General features: G+C 35.4%; 1 pseudogene; it reads right to left on the reverse strand.

Moving 5' to 3' along the window:
• Nucleotides 1-2,634: 2,634 nt before the first annotated feature.
• Nucleotides 2,635-12,827, reverse strand: LOC123784406 (small ribosomal subunit protein eS1 pseudogene; annotated as a pseudogene).
• Nucleotides 12,828-14,345: the final 1,518 nt, after the last annotated feature.

Below are 14,345 nucleotides of genomic sequence, written 5' to 3' on the forward strand. Positions count from 1 at the left end.
ATCAATAAAATTGAAAACAAAATCAGTAGGGAAAATCAATAATACAAAAAGCTTGTTCTGTGAAAAGATCAATAAAATTGATAAATCTCTAGCCAGACTGAGTAAGAAAATAAGATAGAGGACACAAATCATTTATATCAGAAATGAAAGTGGGGACATCACTACAAACCTTATGGAAATTAAATTGATAATGAAGGAATACTATGTACAACTCTATGTCCACAAATTTAATAACCCAAATGAAATGGACCAATTCTTTGAAAGACACAATCTGCTAAAACTCACACAAAAAGACACAAGTAATCTGAATAGGCCTATATCTATCACAGAAATTGAATCAATAATAACTTTCCAAGGTCTCCTGGGAGGCTCAGTTGGTTAAGTGCCTGACCCTTGATTTTGGCTCCAATCGTGATCTCAGGGTTATGAGATTAAGCCCTGTGTCATCAGGCTCTGAGATGGGTGAGGAACCTGCCTAAGATTCTCCCTCTGCCCCTCTCCCACTTGTGTGCACTTTCTCTCTCAAAAAAATTAATAAATAATAACTTTCCAAAACAGAGAGTACCAAACTAAGATGGATTTATCATGAATTCTACAAAATTTAAGGAAGAAGTTATACCAATACTCTACAACCTTCTTTTGAAGATAAAAGCAGAAGGAATACTTCTTAACTCATCTATGAGGCCAGCATTACCTTAATACCAAAGCCAAAGAAGTTACAAGAAAAAAATCTATAGACGAGTATCTCTTATGAACATAGATACAGAACTGCTCACAAAATATTAGTAAATGAAATCCAACAATGTATAAAAAGAATTATACACCACGACCAAGGGGGATTTATCTTAGGTATGTAAGCCTAGTTCAACATTCAAAAATAAATTAATGTAATCCATCACATCAGCAAGATAAAGAAGAAGAATCACATAATCATATCAATAGATACACACACACAAAGAATTTGACAAAACCCAACACTCATTTATGATGAAAGCTTTTAGTACATTAAAGATAGAGGGAAACTTTCTCAATTTGATAAAGACTATCTATAAAAAAACTACAGCTAGCTTCATACTTAATTCTGGGAAACTTTCCAATTAAGATACAAAGTAAGCATGTCTTCTCTCCCTACTCCTTTTCAACATTATACTAAAAGTTCTAGAAAATGCTATAAAACATGGAAAGGGAAAAAAGGTATACAGATTGGAAAAGGAAGACATAAAACTGTCTTTGCTTACAGAGAACATGATCTTCTAAGTAGAAAACTTTTAAAAAATTGGCCAAAAAACCTCTACCTGGAACTAATAAGCAATTATAGCAAGTATGCAGGAATCAAGGTTAATATACAAGAGTCAATTACTTTTCTATATGCCAGAAATGAGCAAGTGGAATTTAAAATTAAAAACACAGTACTATTTAAATTAGCACCCTCAAAATGAAATACTTATATAAGTCTAACAAAACGCATACCAGATTTATATGAGGAAAACTATGAAACTTTGATAAATGATATTAAAAAATAACTAAATACATGCAGAGATATCACATGTTCATAGTTAGGATGATTCAATGTTGTCGAGATATCGGTTCTTCCCAAATTGATCTATAGATCTGATGCAATCTCAGTCAAAATCCCAGAAAGTTATTTTATGTATATAGACAAGGTGATTCTAAAGTTAATATGGAGAGGGGCGCCTGGGTGGCTCAGTCGTTAATCGTCTGCCTTCAGCTCAGGGCGTGATCCCAGCTGTCTCTCTCTCTGTCAAATAAGTAAATAAAATCTTAAAAAAGAGAGAGAGAGAGAGAGAGAGAGAGCACGAGGAGGGGGAGGGGCAGAGGGAGAGGAGAGAGAAAATCTCAAGCTGACTTCATGCTGAGCGTGGAGCTTGACGGGCGCTTGATCTCAGGACCCTGAGATCACGACCTGAACTGAAATGAAGACTCAGGAACTTAACCAACTGAGCCACCCAGGCACCCCCGCATAGCTTTTATGGAGGCATAAAAGCTGTAAGGGGATGTGTCTAACCCAGCAGTTTATATCAGAAGGGCGGGCAATGTAGTTTAGAGGCAAGGAGTTTAGGATTAAGGTGGTGACAGTTACAAAAAGGCACAGAGGAGTGTCTCAGTCCATTCCAGCACTATAATAAAATATCATAGACTGGATGGTTTAGAAACAAAACAAATTTATTTTTCATAGTTCTGGATTTTGGGAAGACCAAAATCATGATGCCTGGAATTTGGTTGTCTAGTGAGAACCTGCTTCCTAGACAGCTGTCTTTTCGCCGAAACCGCACATGGCAGAAGGGGCAGGGGAGCTGTCCTGATTTTTATAAGGGCACTTATCCTATCCATGAAGGCTCTGTTCTCATGACTATAAAAAGTGTAGAGGGAAACAAAACCTAGAAATAAAACCAACAAATTACTGAAGTAGTAATTAGAAAAAGTTTATCGTGTATATGCCAAAAAGATAGTTTGCAAATCAGGAGCACTCAAACCAAAACAGAATTAGGCTCAGAATATATATATATATATATTCATATATATATTCATATATATATATATACACACTTATATATAATATATATTAAACATAACAAATAAAATTTTTTATTTTTCACCATTAAATGTCTGAATTTAAATGGATTCTTGGACTGGTGGCTCATATCCATCGGCTCATTCAACTTTAGCACTGGTCTCATCCACAGCAGCTTTTCCAGAACTACTCCCTTCACCATGAAGCCTCATGAGCTTTCCCAATCCTAACTTGGGCTTCTACAGCATTTCTACTTTTCTAACAAAGATATCGTGGAGTGGAAATAGACTGGCAATCCTTTCCTACGTCTTTTCTTGATGCTTGCTGGAATCGATTTATTGACCACTTTTTTTCAAGTCATTTATTTGCAGCTCTAAAGTCATGACTTCCAGCATCTTTTTCCAAATTTGGCAGACTTGTTGGTGCTGAGCGTTAAGAGGCCTTCCAACTCTGATTGTTGCATCTTTTAAAATTTATGTATGTATGTATGTATGCATGTATGTACGTATGTAAAACCAACACAAAGTAAACAAAGCAAATCGCTATCAGCAGTCTTGGCACCAGCATGAGCTTCAGTCATGGCTGCCCTTTTTTGACCATGGAGCATATTTTGTCACAGGTAAGATCCATGCCATGGAAATTAGGTAGTTTTTGCCCCGAACGTCCTCTGTAATTAACTTAAATTTCTAAATGCTTTTTCATCTTTCTGCCGATCAGCAAGGCTCATTTCAAAAACAGGACCCTTGAGGCCATCAGGTGTGATTTTAGTTCCTTGAGCTCTCGTGGCTCGTGTTTTTCCAATATTTCTTTTTGTCCCCCATATTTCTTATACTGAACATAGCTGGTGCTTTCACATCATACCAATCTTTCTTAGAAAATGGATCCACCACTTTCTTCTTGGCTCCCTTTCTGTCTCCTTTCCGAAGGTGCTTGTTCTTGCCAATGCCATGCTCAGGGAGCCCCAGGGTTGCTTTGTTAGAAAGCACCTTCTACAGTATAGAGGCAGTGACTGCTTATTCTTCACAGTGATTGGTTACAAGACTGGAATTTTCTTAAATGAAAGGGAGTTGGTTAGTGATTACTTCATATTGATTTGGGGAAATAATTTAAGTTTCACTTATGATGTTTGGAGGCATAAGCAGGAAGTAACCAAGTCAGATTAGGCTCACTTGTTTTGCAAAATAAGTTAAATTAAGCTGTGTTTGTATGACTAGACTGTTTTTGTCTGCTCAAAGAATTTTCAAGTCTGGTTTCCATTTGTGTGACTTTTTAAAAAAAACGTTACAGTATAATTAACATACCGCGCTAAATCAGTTTCAGGTTAGAAAATGATTCAACCATTCTATACATGATTCAGTGCTCATCATGGTAGGTGTACTCTTAATCCCCTTTATCTATTTCATCCATTCCCCACACCCACCTCTCCCCTGGCAAATAGCAGTTTGTTCTCGTATTTGTGGTTTTTTGTCCCTTTTTTATTTTATTTGTTCTGTTTCTTAAATTCTACATGTGAGCGAATGGATGGATAAATGGATGGATGAGGATGATGTGGTGTGTATATTATATACATATTACTCAGCTATAAAAAAAATGGAATCTTGCCATCTGAAACAAGATGGATGGACAGATATTAAACTAAGTGAAGTAAGCCAGTCAGAGAAAGATAGCTGTGTTTTATTTTAATCTGACCTAAACACTTCCAAGGGTTCTACCTCCTAATACTACTACCTTGAAGGTTTTCAGCTTATTAACATTAGGATAACAAACAGGGATAGAGAAAGATTTCTAATAGTTTACCAAAATCCACTTGGAAAACAAAACAAAACTGCTTTATGGTTAAAGTATACTTAAATAATCACTAATCAAATACATTTTAAAATACATTTGTTTTTATTAAATACAGTATATATTTTTATCTCCTACTGTGTATTTACTGTCTAAATTTATGTCATTTCAATTTCCAATAGTGAAGATGAGTATCATCAAGTAAGAAGAACCTAAAAAGAAAAGATATTAAACCTGACTTTTACAACATCTTATTTGTTCTCATTATCGTTGGTTTATACAAATTGTTGGAATAAGGTATGCAATGCAATATTTCATTGCAATGCAATGAATTTTGAAAGCAATGTAAAATTTTTACCATGAAAGAAGCATAATGTATGCAGATACCTAACATTTTTATATCATGATGTCAAGTGCATTCAATATGACAATGGTCATCAGGTCTTAGAGGCATAAGAAAAACCACTAAATCTCTCACAAAGGAATAATTATTTACTTCATCTTTCCAGCAAATTCTAGAAAAACATGACTGATAAGCTTATCATTGCCACATAGAAATTTGAAATAAAAATACACACACACACACATATATGTAACTGACATTGGAAGACTATAGTAATATATTTTTGTCAAAAGTACAGTAGTCCCCTTGAAAATTTTCAATGTGCAATTTTAAATGTGACAGGTTTGCCATGCTACTAGTGAAGACATATAAGCTAAAAATATAGTAATTAGAGAAAATTAGATCTCCTGTGTTATAATTTATAGCATTCTAATATAGATTTTTATTAACTAGTAAGATTTAGTAAAATTTTGAGTTAACCCTATTTTCTCTTAAACTTGAATATTTCAATTCACATAGCAAGTTTAAAGTAGTTTTTTTTTTTTCAAGTTTTTATTTAAATCCAGTTAGTTAACCTACTGTGTAATATTAGTTTCAGGTGTACAATATAGTGATTCACCACTTCCATACAACATCTGGCGTTTATCACAAGTGCCCTCCTTAATACCTATCCCTTATTTAAGCCATATGCCCCTGCCCACCTCCCCTCTCGTAACCATCAGTTTGTTCTCTATATTTAAGAGTCTGTTTCTTGGTTTTCATTTCTCATTTATTCCCCTATAATCATTTGCTTTGTTTCTTAAATTCCACATATAAGTGAAATCATATGGTATCTGTCTTTCTGCTTCTGACTTATTTCGCTCAGCATAATACTTTCTAGCTCCATCCATGTCATAGCCAATGGCAAGATTTTATTATTTTTTTTATGGCTGAGTAATACTCCAGTGTAGATATATATCTTTATTCATTCATCAGTCAATGGACATTTGGGCTGTTTCCATAATTTGGCTATAGTAAATAATGCTAGTATAAACATCAGGGTACACATATCCTTTCAAATTAGTATTTTTGTATCCTTTGGATAAATACCTAGATGTACAATTGCTGGATCATAAGGCGGTTCTATTTTTAACTTTTTGAGGAACCTCCATACTCTTTTCCAGAGTGGCTGCACTAGTTTGCATTCCCACCAACAGTGCAAGAGGATTCCCCTTCTCCGCATCCTTGCCAACAACTGTTGTTTCCTATGTTGTTTGTTTTAGCCACTCTGACTGATATAAGGTGATATCTCATTGTAGTTTTGATTTGTATTTCCATGATGATCAGTGATGTTGGGCATTTTTTCATGTGTCTGTTGGCCATTTATATGTCTTCTAGATTATCTATTTGGCTGTTGAGTTTGATAATTTCTTTATAGATTTTCGATACTAACCCTTTATCAGATATGTCATTTGCAAATATCTTCTCCCATTCCATAGGTTGCCTTAAAGTTTTGTTGATTGTTGCCTTTGTTGTGCAGAAGATTTTTATCTAGATGAAGTCTCAATAATTAATTTTTTCTTTTGTTTCCCTTACCTCCAGAGGTATATCTAGTAAGAAGTTGCTATGATCGATGTCAAAGAGGTTACTGCCTGTGTTCTCCTCTAGGATTTTTTTTATTTTTAAGATTTTATTTATTTGAGAGATTGAGAAAGCACAAGCCAGGGAGAAAGGCAGTGGGAGAGGGAGAAGCAGACAACCTGCTGAGCAGGGAGCCAGACATGGGGCTTGATCCCAGGACACTGGGATCAAGACGTGAACCAAAGGCAGATGCTTAACCGACTGAGCCACCCAGGCGCCCCTCCTCTAGGATTTTGTGACTCCCTGTCTCACAGTTCGGTCTTTCATTCATTTTGAGTTTATTTTTTTTTGTGTGTGGTGTAAGAAAATGATCCAGTTTCATTCTTTTGCATGTTGCCGTACAGTTTTCCCAACACCATTTGTTGGGACTATTTTCCATTGATATTCTTTCCTGCTTTGTCAAAGATTAGTTGACCATATAGTTGTGGATTAATTTCTGAGATTCTTTTCTGTTCTATTGATCTCTGTGCCTATATTTGTGGCAGTACCATACTGTCTTGATCACTATAGCTTTGTAATATAACTTGGAGTCTGCCTCCAGCTTTGCTTTTCTTTTTCAAGATTGCTTTGGGTATTCAGGGCCTTTTGTGGTTCCATACCAATTTTAGGATTGTTCTAGCTCTGTAAAAAATGCTGGTGGTACTTTGATAGGGATTGCTTAAGTCTCTAGATTGCTTTGGGTAGTGAAGATATTTTAACAATATTTGTTCTTCCAATCCTTGAATATGGAATGTTTCTCCATTACTTTGTGTCATCTTCAATTTCTTTTATACATATTTTCAGAATACAGATCTTTTACCTCTTTGGTTAGGTTTATTCCTAGGTATCTTATGGTCTTTGGCACAAAAAATGGGATCAATTCCTTGATTTTTCTTTCTGCTGCTTCATTATTGTTGTATAGATATGCAAAAGATTTTGTACACTGATTTTTGTATCCTATGACTTTACTGAATTCGTGTATCAGTTCAAGCAATTTTTTTGTGGAATCTTTTGGGTTTTCGAGAGTATCATGTCATCTATAAATAGTGAAAGCTTGACTTCTTCCTTGCCAAATTGGATGCCTTTATTTCTTTTTGTTTTCTGATTGCTGAGGCTAGGGTTTCTAGTACTATGTTAATAACAGTGGTGATAGTGGACATCCCTGTCTTATTCCTGACTGGAGAAATGTCCCAGTTTTTCTTCATGGAGGATGATATTAGCTGTGGGTTTTTGTATATGTCTTTTATGATGTTGAAGTATGTATGTTCCTTCTATCTGTACTTTTTTGAGAGTTTTTTAACAAGAATGGATGATGTAGTTTGTTAAAGGTTTTTTCTTCATCGATTGAGAAAATCGTATGGTTCTTATCCTTTCTTTTATTAATGTGGTGTATCATGTTGACTGATTTTCAAATTTTGAACCACCCTTGCAATCAGAAATAAATCCCATTTGATCTTGGTGAATGATTCTTTTAATGTAATATAGGATTCAATTTGCTAGTATCTTGTTGAGAATTTTTGCATCTATTTTTATAAGAGATATTGACTTGTAGTTCTCTTTTTTAGTGGAGTCTTTGTCTGGTTTGGAATTAGGGTAATGCTGGCTTCATAGAATGAGTTTGGAAGTTTTCCTTTCATTTCTATTTTTTTGGAACAGTTTGAAAAGAATAGGTATTAACTCTTCTTTAAATGTTTGGTAGAATTACCCTGTGAAGCCATCTGGCCCTGGACTATTGTTTGACGGGAGATTTTTTGGTTACTGGTTCAATTTCTTTGCTAGTTATTGGTCTGTTCAAGGTTTCTATTCCTGTTTCCGTTTTAGTTTATATGTTTCTAGGAATTTATTCATTTCTTCCAGGTTGTTCAATTTTTTGAAATATAGTTGTTCATAATATTCTCTTATAATTGTTTGTATTTTTGTGGCATTGGTTGATTACGGATATTTTTAAAAATTTTGGTCCTTTCTCTTTTCTTTTTAAGAAGTCTGGCTAGAGGTTTAACAATTTTGTTAATTTTTTCAAAGAAGTAGCTCCTGGTGTTATTTATCTGTTCTCCTGGGTTTTTGTTGTTGTTGGTAGTATTGTTGTTGCTCTATATCATTTATTTCTGCTCTAATCTTTGGGATTTCCCTTCTTCTACTGACTTTAGGCTTCATTTGTTGTTCTTTTTCTAGCTCCTTTAGGTGTAAGGTTAGGTTGCGTATTTGAGATTTTTCTTGCTTCTTAAAGTAGACCTGTATTGCCACATACTTCCCTCTTAGGACCAAAGGTTTTAGACCATTGTGTTTTCATTTTCATTTGTTTCCATGTTTTGTTTTGTTTGCTTTTTTTTTTTTTTAATTTCCTGGATGACTCATTCATCATTTAGTAGCACATTGTTTAACCTCCATGTATTTGTGGTCATTCCAAATTTTTCTTGTAATTGACTTCAAGTTTCAGAAAATATGCATGCTATGATCTCAATCTTTTTGTAGTTATCAAGCCCTGATTTGTGATCTAGTACACAATCTATTCTGGAGAATGTCTCATATGCACTTGAAAAGAATGTGTATTCTGCTATTTTAGAATGGAATGTTTTGTTCCATTCTAAAATATCTGTTAAGTCCATTTATGTCATTCAAAGTCATTGTTTTCTTGTTGATTTTTTGCTTAAAGGATCTGTCTATTGATGTAAGTGGGGTGTTAAAGTCCCCTAATATTATTGTTCTATTATCAATTAGTTCCTTTATATTTGTTATTAATTGTTTTATATATTTGGGTGCTCCCATGTTGGGTGCCTAAATATTTATAATTTCCATATTTTCTTGTTAGATTGTCCCCTTTATTATGATATAGCCCTCTTCTTCATCCTTTGTTGTAGTCTTTGGTTAAAAGTCTAGTTTTTCCCATACAAGTATTGCTACTCTGGCTCTTTTGACATCCATTTGTGTGATAAATGTTTCTCCATCCCTTCACTTTCAATCTTAAGGTGTCTTTAGTTCTAAAATGAATCTCTTATAGGCAGTGTATAGATGGGGGTCTTGGGTTTTTTGCTGTTGTTGTTTGTTTCTTTTGTTTTGTTTTTTATTTTTTTGTTTTTGTTTTTGTTTTAATCCATTCTGACACCTTATGTCTTTTGATTGCAGCTTTTAGTCCATTTACATTCAGAGTAATTATTGATATGTATTTAGTGCCATTTCAAAACTCATTTTGTTGTTTTTGGAGATTTTCTCTGTTCCTTTCTTGTCTTTGTCACTTTTGGTCTTTCCTTTCCACTCAGAGTTCTTTTTATATTTTTTGCAGGGATGGTTTAGTGGTCATGAACTCCTTTAGTTTTTATTTGTCTGGGAAATGCTTTCTCTCTCTTTTTATTCTGAATGCTAGCCTTGCTGGATAGAGTATTCCTGGCTGCAGATTTTTCCCATTCAGCACGTTGAATATATCATGCCACTCTCTTCTGTCTTGCTAAGTTTCTGTTGAGAGGTCTGCAGCTAGCATGATGGATCCCTTGTAGGTCAGGGACTTCTTTGTCTTGCTGCTTTTAGGGTTTTGGGTTTTTGTTTGTTTGTTTGTTTGTTTCTTCTTTATCTCTGTGTCTTGGTGTTGGCCTGCTTTTATTGATTTTGATGGAAGTTCTCTGTGTGTCCTGGATCTGGATGTCTGATTCCTTTCCCAGATTAGGGAAGTTTTCAGCTATTATTTCCTTACATAAATTTTCTTTTGCCTTTTCTATCTCTTCTTCTTCTGAGACTCCTATAATACAAATGTTACTATTTTTGGTGGAGTCCCTGAGTTTCTTAAATCTATTCTCATGTTCCATAATTCTTTCTTTTGTTCAGCTTCATTATTTTCCATTATTTTATCTTCTATATCACTTATTCATTCCTCTGGTTCTTCCATCCTTGTCCTTATTACATCAAGTCTGTTTTGAATCTCAGTTATTGTATTTTTCATTTCTCATTGCTTTTTAACTCTTTTATCTCCAAAGTCTTCCATTCTTTTCTCAAGCCTGTGAGTATCCTTATGATTGTCGCTTTAAATTCTCCACCATGTATGTTACTTGTATCTGTTTCACTTAGATTTCTGCCCATGACCATATCTTGTTCTTTCATTTGGGATGAATTCCTCCCTCTTGGAATTTTGTCCAAGTCTTTACCTTCTTCTCTGCATTAGAAAAGCCCATTACATTTCCTGCCCTGAAAGTAATGGCTTTATGAAGAAGAGGTTATATATTGTCCAGGGCCTGGCCCTTCAGGGGGTGTCTCTGGTGTGTCCTCTGTGTACTCTACTATTGTGTTTTGGCTGCTCTATCCTCAGGTCAGTGATCTGCAGAGGCTCTCCTTGCCTGCAGTGGGCAGTATTCGGTTCTTGGCCAGAATGTGGCAAGTTTTACTAGGTGTGCTCTGGTCTGTTTGTTAAGTGAGACCTGATACTACCACAAGAACTGAAGCCCTGCAGAACTCTCTGGTCAGGAGATGTGGTGTGGGTGGGGGTTTCTGTTAGTCTTCTGGGGAAGGGGCCCACCATGCTAGGACTGAGGCAAGCTTGACCAGGAAGTACAATTCTGTCAGAGCACAGGGATATGGGCCTTGGTTTAAGGAAGTTAGGCAGCCAGTGTTAGCACTGTGTGGCTTACCACAGGTGGCTCTGCATTTACACTGAGGGGCAGGGTAGGGAAATGGCTCATCCAGCTCCTTTGTCCCAGAAAAGACACCTCCATGCACATTGCCTCTCTTGGAAGCACTCCAAGAAGAGCAAATAATCTCACTTGTGTGTCCCAAGCATTTTTCATATCACTGTTTCCACACTGTCTACCTCCAAGTTGTTTGCCTGCCTTCTCTCCTAGAGCTGGGCAGTGCCCCCAGGGCTCTATTCCAGTCAAGACTGCTGACCTTTAAAACTCTAGTCTTTAAGCCCTGCTGGTGGCAAGAACTCACAAAAATCAGTTCCTCCCATTTTCTCAGCTAATTGCTTTGGGGGAGTGTTCACTTTGTGCATTTCTTTGTGTGCTCCTCTCTCTTTCTCTCTCTCTCTCTCTGTGGTGCCTGTGCACATGCCTTCAGCAGCACCAGTGATGTGATTAGCTTCTTTCCCAAACCATGTGTCTTGACTTCCTACTTTCTTCAATGTGCTTTCTTCTCTTTCTTTAGTTGTGAGGTTTGTTCCGTCAGTCTTCAGGTTGATTTCTGGAGTATTTAGAATGATTTGATAGTTATCTAGTTGTGTTTGTGGGATGAGGGCCCTCCTACTCCACTGCCTTCTTAGCTTCTCTAAAGTAGCTCAAATAACTGAATGTATTTAGAGCCTCCTTATTGAATTCTAATGTAAAATGTGTACATTAATTTAAATATTTATTTTTCAGAATAGGTTTCATTCATAAGTACATTCATATTTATTTTCTAAATTTATATATTTCCATTTTGTAGCATCATATTCTCATTTTTAAATAAAAATAAGCATTATTATTCTGTTACATTTATAAGGTAAGTACATAATTAGATTTAATTTCTCCCTATTTTTTTCTATGCTTACTTGAACAAAATTTGATCTGCTATGAATAGAGCTGTTAATATCTGTTAGTAGAAAGAGCTCGTAGTGCTCATTACAATTCAATTTATTAATAGCATTTTAAGAAAAAAACCCAAAAACTAAAGTGTTGAAACTGTTAATGTTCATAGAGAAGATACCATGACTATAGTAGTATTCATGAAAATAAAACAAAATAGTTGTATTAAAAGAGGGTACCATCCTGAGAGTAAGTGAGCAGGTCCATACTGCTAGTCGTAGGCACTCCTTAAAGGATATGTTGAGAAGAATGACCCTCATTATATATTAAAGTTTCTGGACATGTTTTAACTAATAAGACTTGAGCAGTTAGTCTGTTTAACAAAACCTTTCTAATTGCCACATGGTTGGCAGGGTTGGCATAGCAGTTTCTAAGAAGCATTCAGGGTAGAACAGAAACACTGCATTTAACCTCAAATTAGTATTATACATAAAGCAATATTAAAATATTGAGAAATATATTGAGAAACACATTTTTTCCTGTCCTTAATTTATAAGATATATTATTTATAACTGTTTTTCAAAGTTTTTATTTAAACTCCAGTTGGTTAACATACAGTGTAATATTAGTTTCAGGTGTATAATATAGTGATTCCGCTGTACATACACTTCTACTTCCGCTTCCATACAATACCCGGCGCTCATGATAACAGGTGCAGTCCTTAATCTCCATCACCTGTTTCTCCCATCCCCCCACCCACTTCCCCTCTGGTAACTGGTTTGAAAGACAGAAGAGGGGACTGGTATTTATTTGTCACTTATTATATACCAGGCTCATCAGTGAATCTACAAATGAGGGCATTTAATTCTAATTTTGAGGGTGATATTGTTATCATAATTTTCAGATAACAGAATGGAGAATCAGAGTAGTTTAGGAAATTTTCCCAAGTCTGACAGAGAAGGATTAAAAAAGAAACCTACATAACACCAGAGCAGTTCTTTTTTCAATATGATTCAAACACCGAGGAAGAAAGAGTTCTGGTTAACATACCAACCTGATTTCCTGGTTGTATGTCCATAGACATATCGAGAAATACACTGAAACTGCTCTAAAATGGCACTCAAAGAGGTACTCCACACAAATGCTGTATGTGTGTGTGTCTCTGTGCATGCATGAGCGTATGAGTAAGTGAGCACTGGGGTAGGTACGCATATTGTATTTCTTTCTAGTGCCTAGAAGTAGGATTCTACTCCAATTTAGAAATGTCGTACATGCAGTAAGCACAAGTTTTTGTAATTCAAATATCATAATATGTAGAATAAGAGATTAACACTATATTTATATGTGCAAAATACTTTGCTCACTCACATGGAATTTTCTCAAAGCTTTCTCAGTTTTTCAAAGAATATCTGTTATCACTAAAGTGTAATGAAAAACATAATTAAGTGTCTTCATGCTAAACACTCCAGGTACTTAAATATTTAACAGCTTAGAATTAATGCCCCTAATGTAATATAGTCAGCACATAAATATTTAATCCCACTTCTGTAAACTTTCAGAGTTAGTGTATCTTGCGATACTGTGTAATACCCCTAGCACATGTAGAAGTAAAGCCTACTCAGTTCATTTTAGCCAGTGTTTGAGCCTCCAAAACTCCTGCCTGAACTACTATATGGGGGAAATCTACCTAGTTACCTTCTCCCTTAAATTCCTACTCACCTGCTAATGGATGCAACAGTGTTTTGTTGTTGTTTGTTTTTGACAACAAGGTGAACTATGAAAAACCAGAAAGGGCAGGAATAATTCATAAAATGCTTATTCACTCTTTCAACAATCAACTGCATGCACACCTAGACAGCATGCATATGCTAGAGAAATGGATATGAAACCATAATGAGAAATGAGGTCGAACAGTGTTTAGCTAAATCATAAGTTCAAGCACCAGCAGACGCTGTGTCTTGGCACCAACCTTAGAGTGAGAAATCACTGTCACTTCACCTTGCTGCAGGATTTTGGCACTTCAAAAATCAGACTACTCAATTTTCATCTTTGGGTGACACTGCCTTAATGTGAATCCTCAAGAAATCATTTAAAAGTCCTCTAAACTCCCAGAATAGAGCTGAATATTAGAATATGGATGATGCCCCAATATCTTTTATAATGACAGGTGTCAAATACTTAAAACAACATAAGTTGCTTACTTGAACATAAGTAATTTAACAGCAAAAGAGAAGTAGAACTGGATATTTCTCTTTGTTCTTTCCTTTGGCTCTTTTGAAATAGAGCATTAAAAGCTTGTGCTGATGATACCGGGTTTTGTTGTGACACTTATCAGCCATCTATGTTTTGCATTTTTAAAAAATGCAAAAGAAAACCCTTTAGTGAAAGCTATTTTTTTGAAGCCATCTAGGAATAATTTATGCTCTTGAGAAGATAGTGTGTCAGCAAAACTGGTAGGTTTATGATGAAAAGATACATGCGATTTAATAAGGTTTGTAGGTCAGTGAGTTGGCTTCAAGATTTCAGGCAGGAAGGAAAACAAATTCAAAACAATTGAGCATGCGAACCGCAATAACAAAAGGAGAAAAAAATAGAACACGAA

This window comes from Ursus americanus, chromosome 4, assembly GCF_024610735.1.
Source record: "Ursus americanus isolate L20-20 chromosome 4, mUrsAme1.1.p, whole genome shotgun sequence".
NCBI lineage: Eukaryota > Metazoa > Chordata > Mammalia > Carnivora > Ursidae > Ursus > Ursus americanus.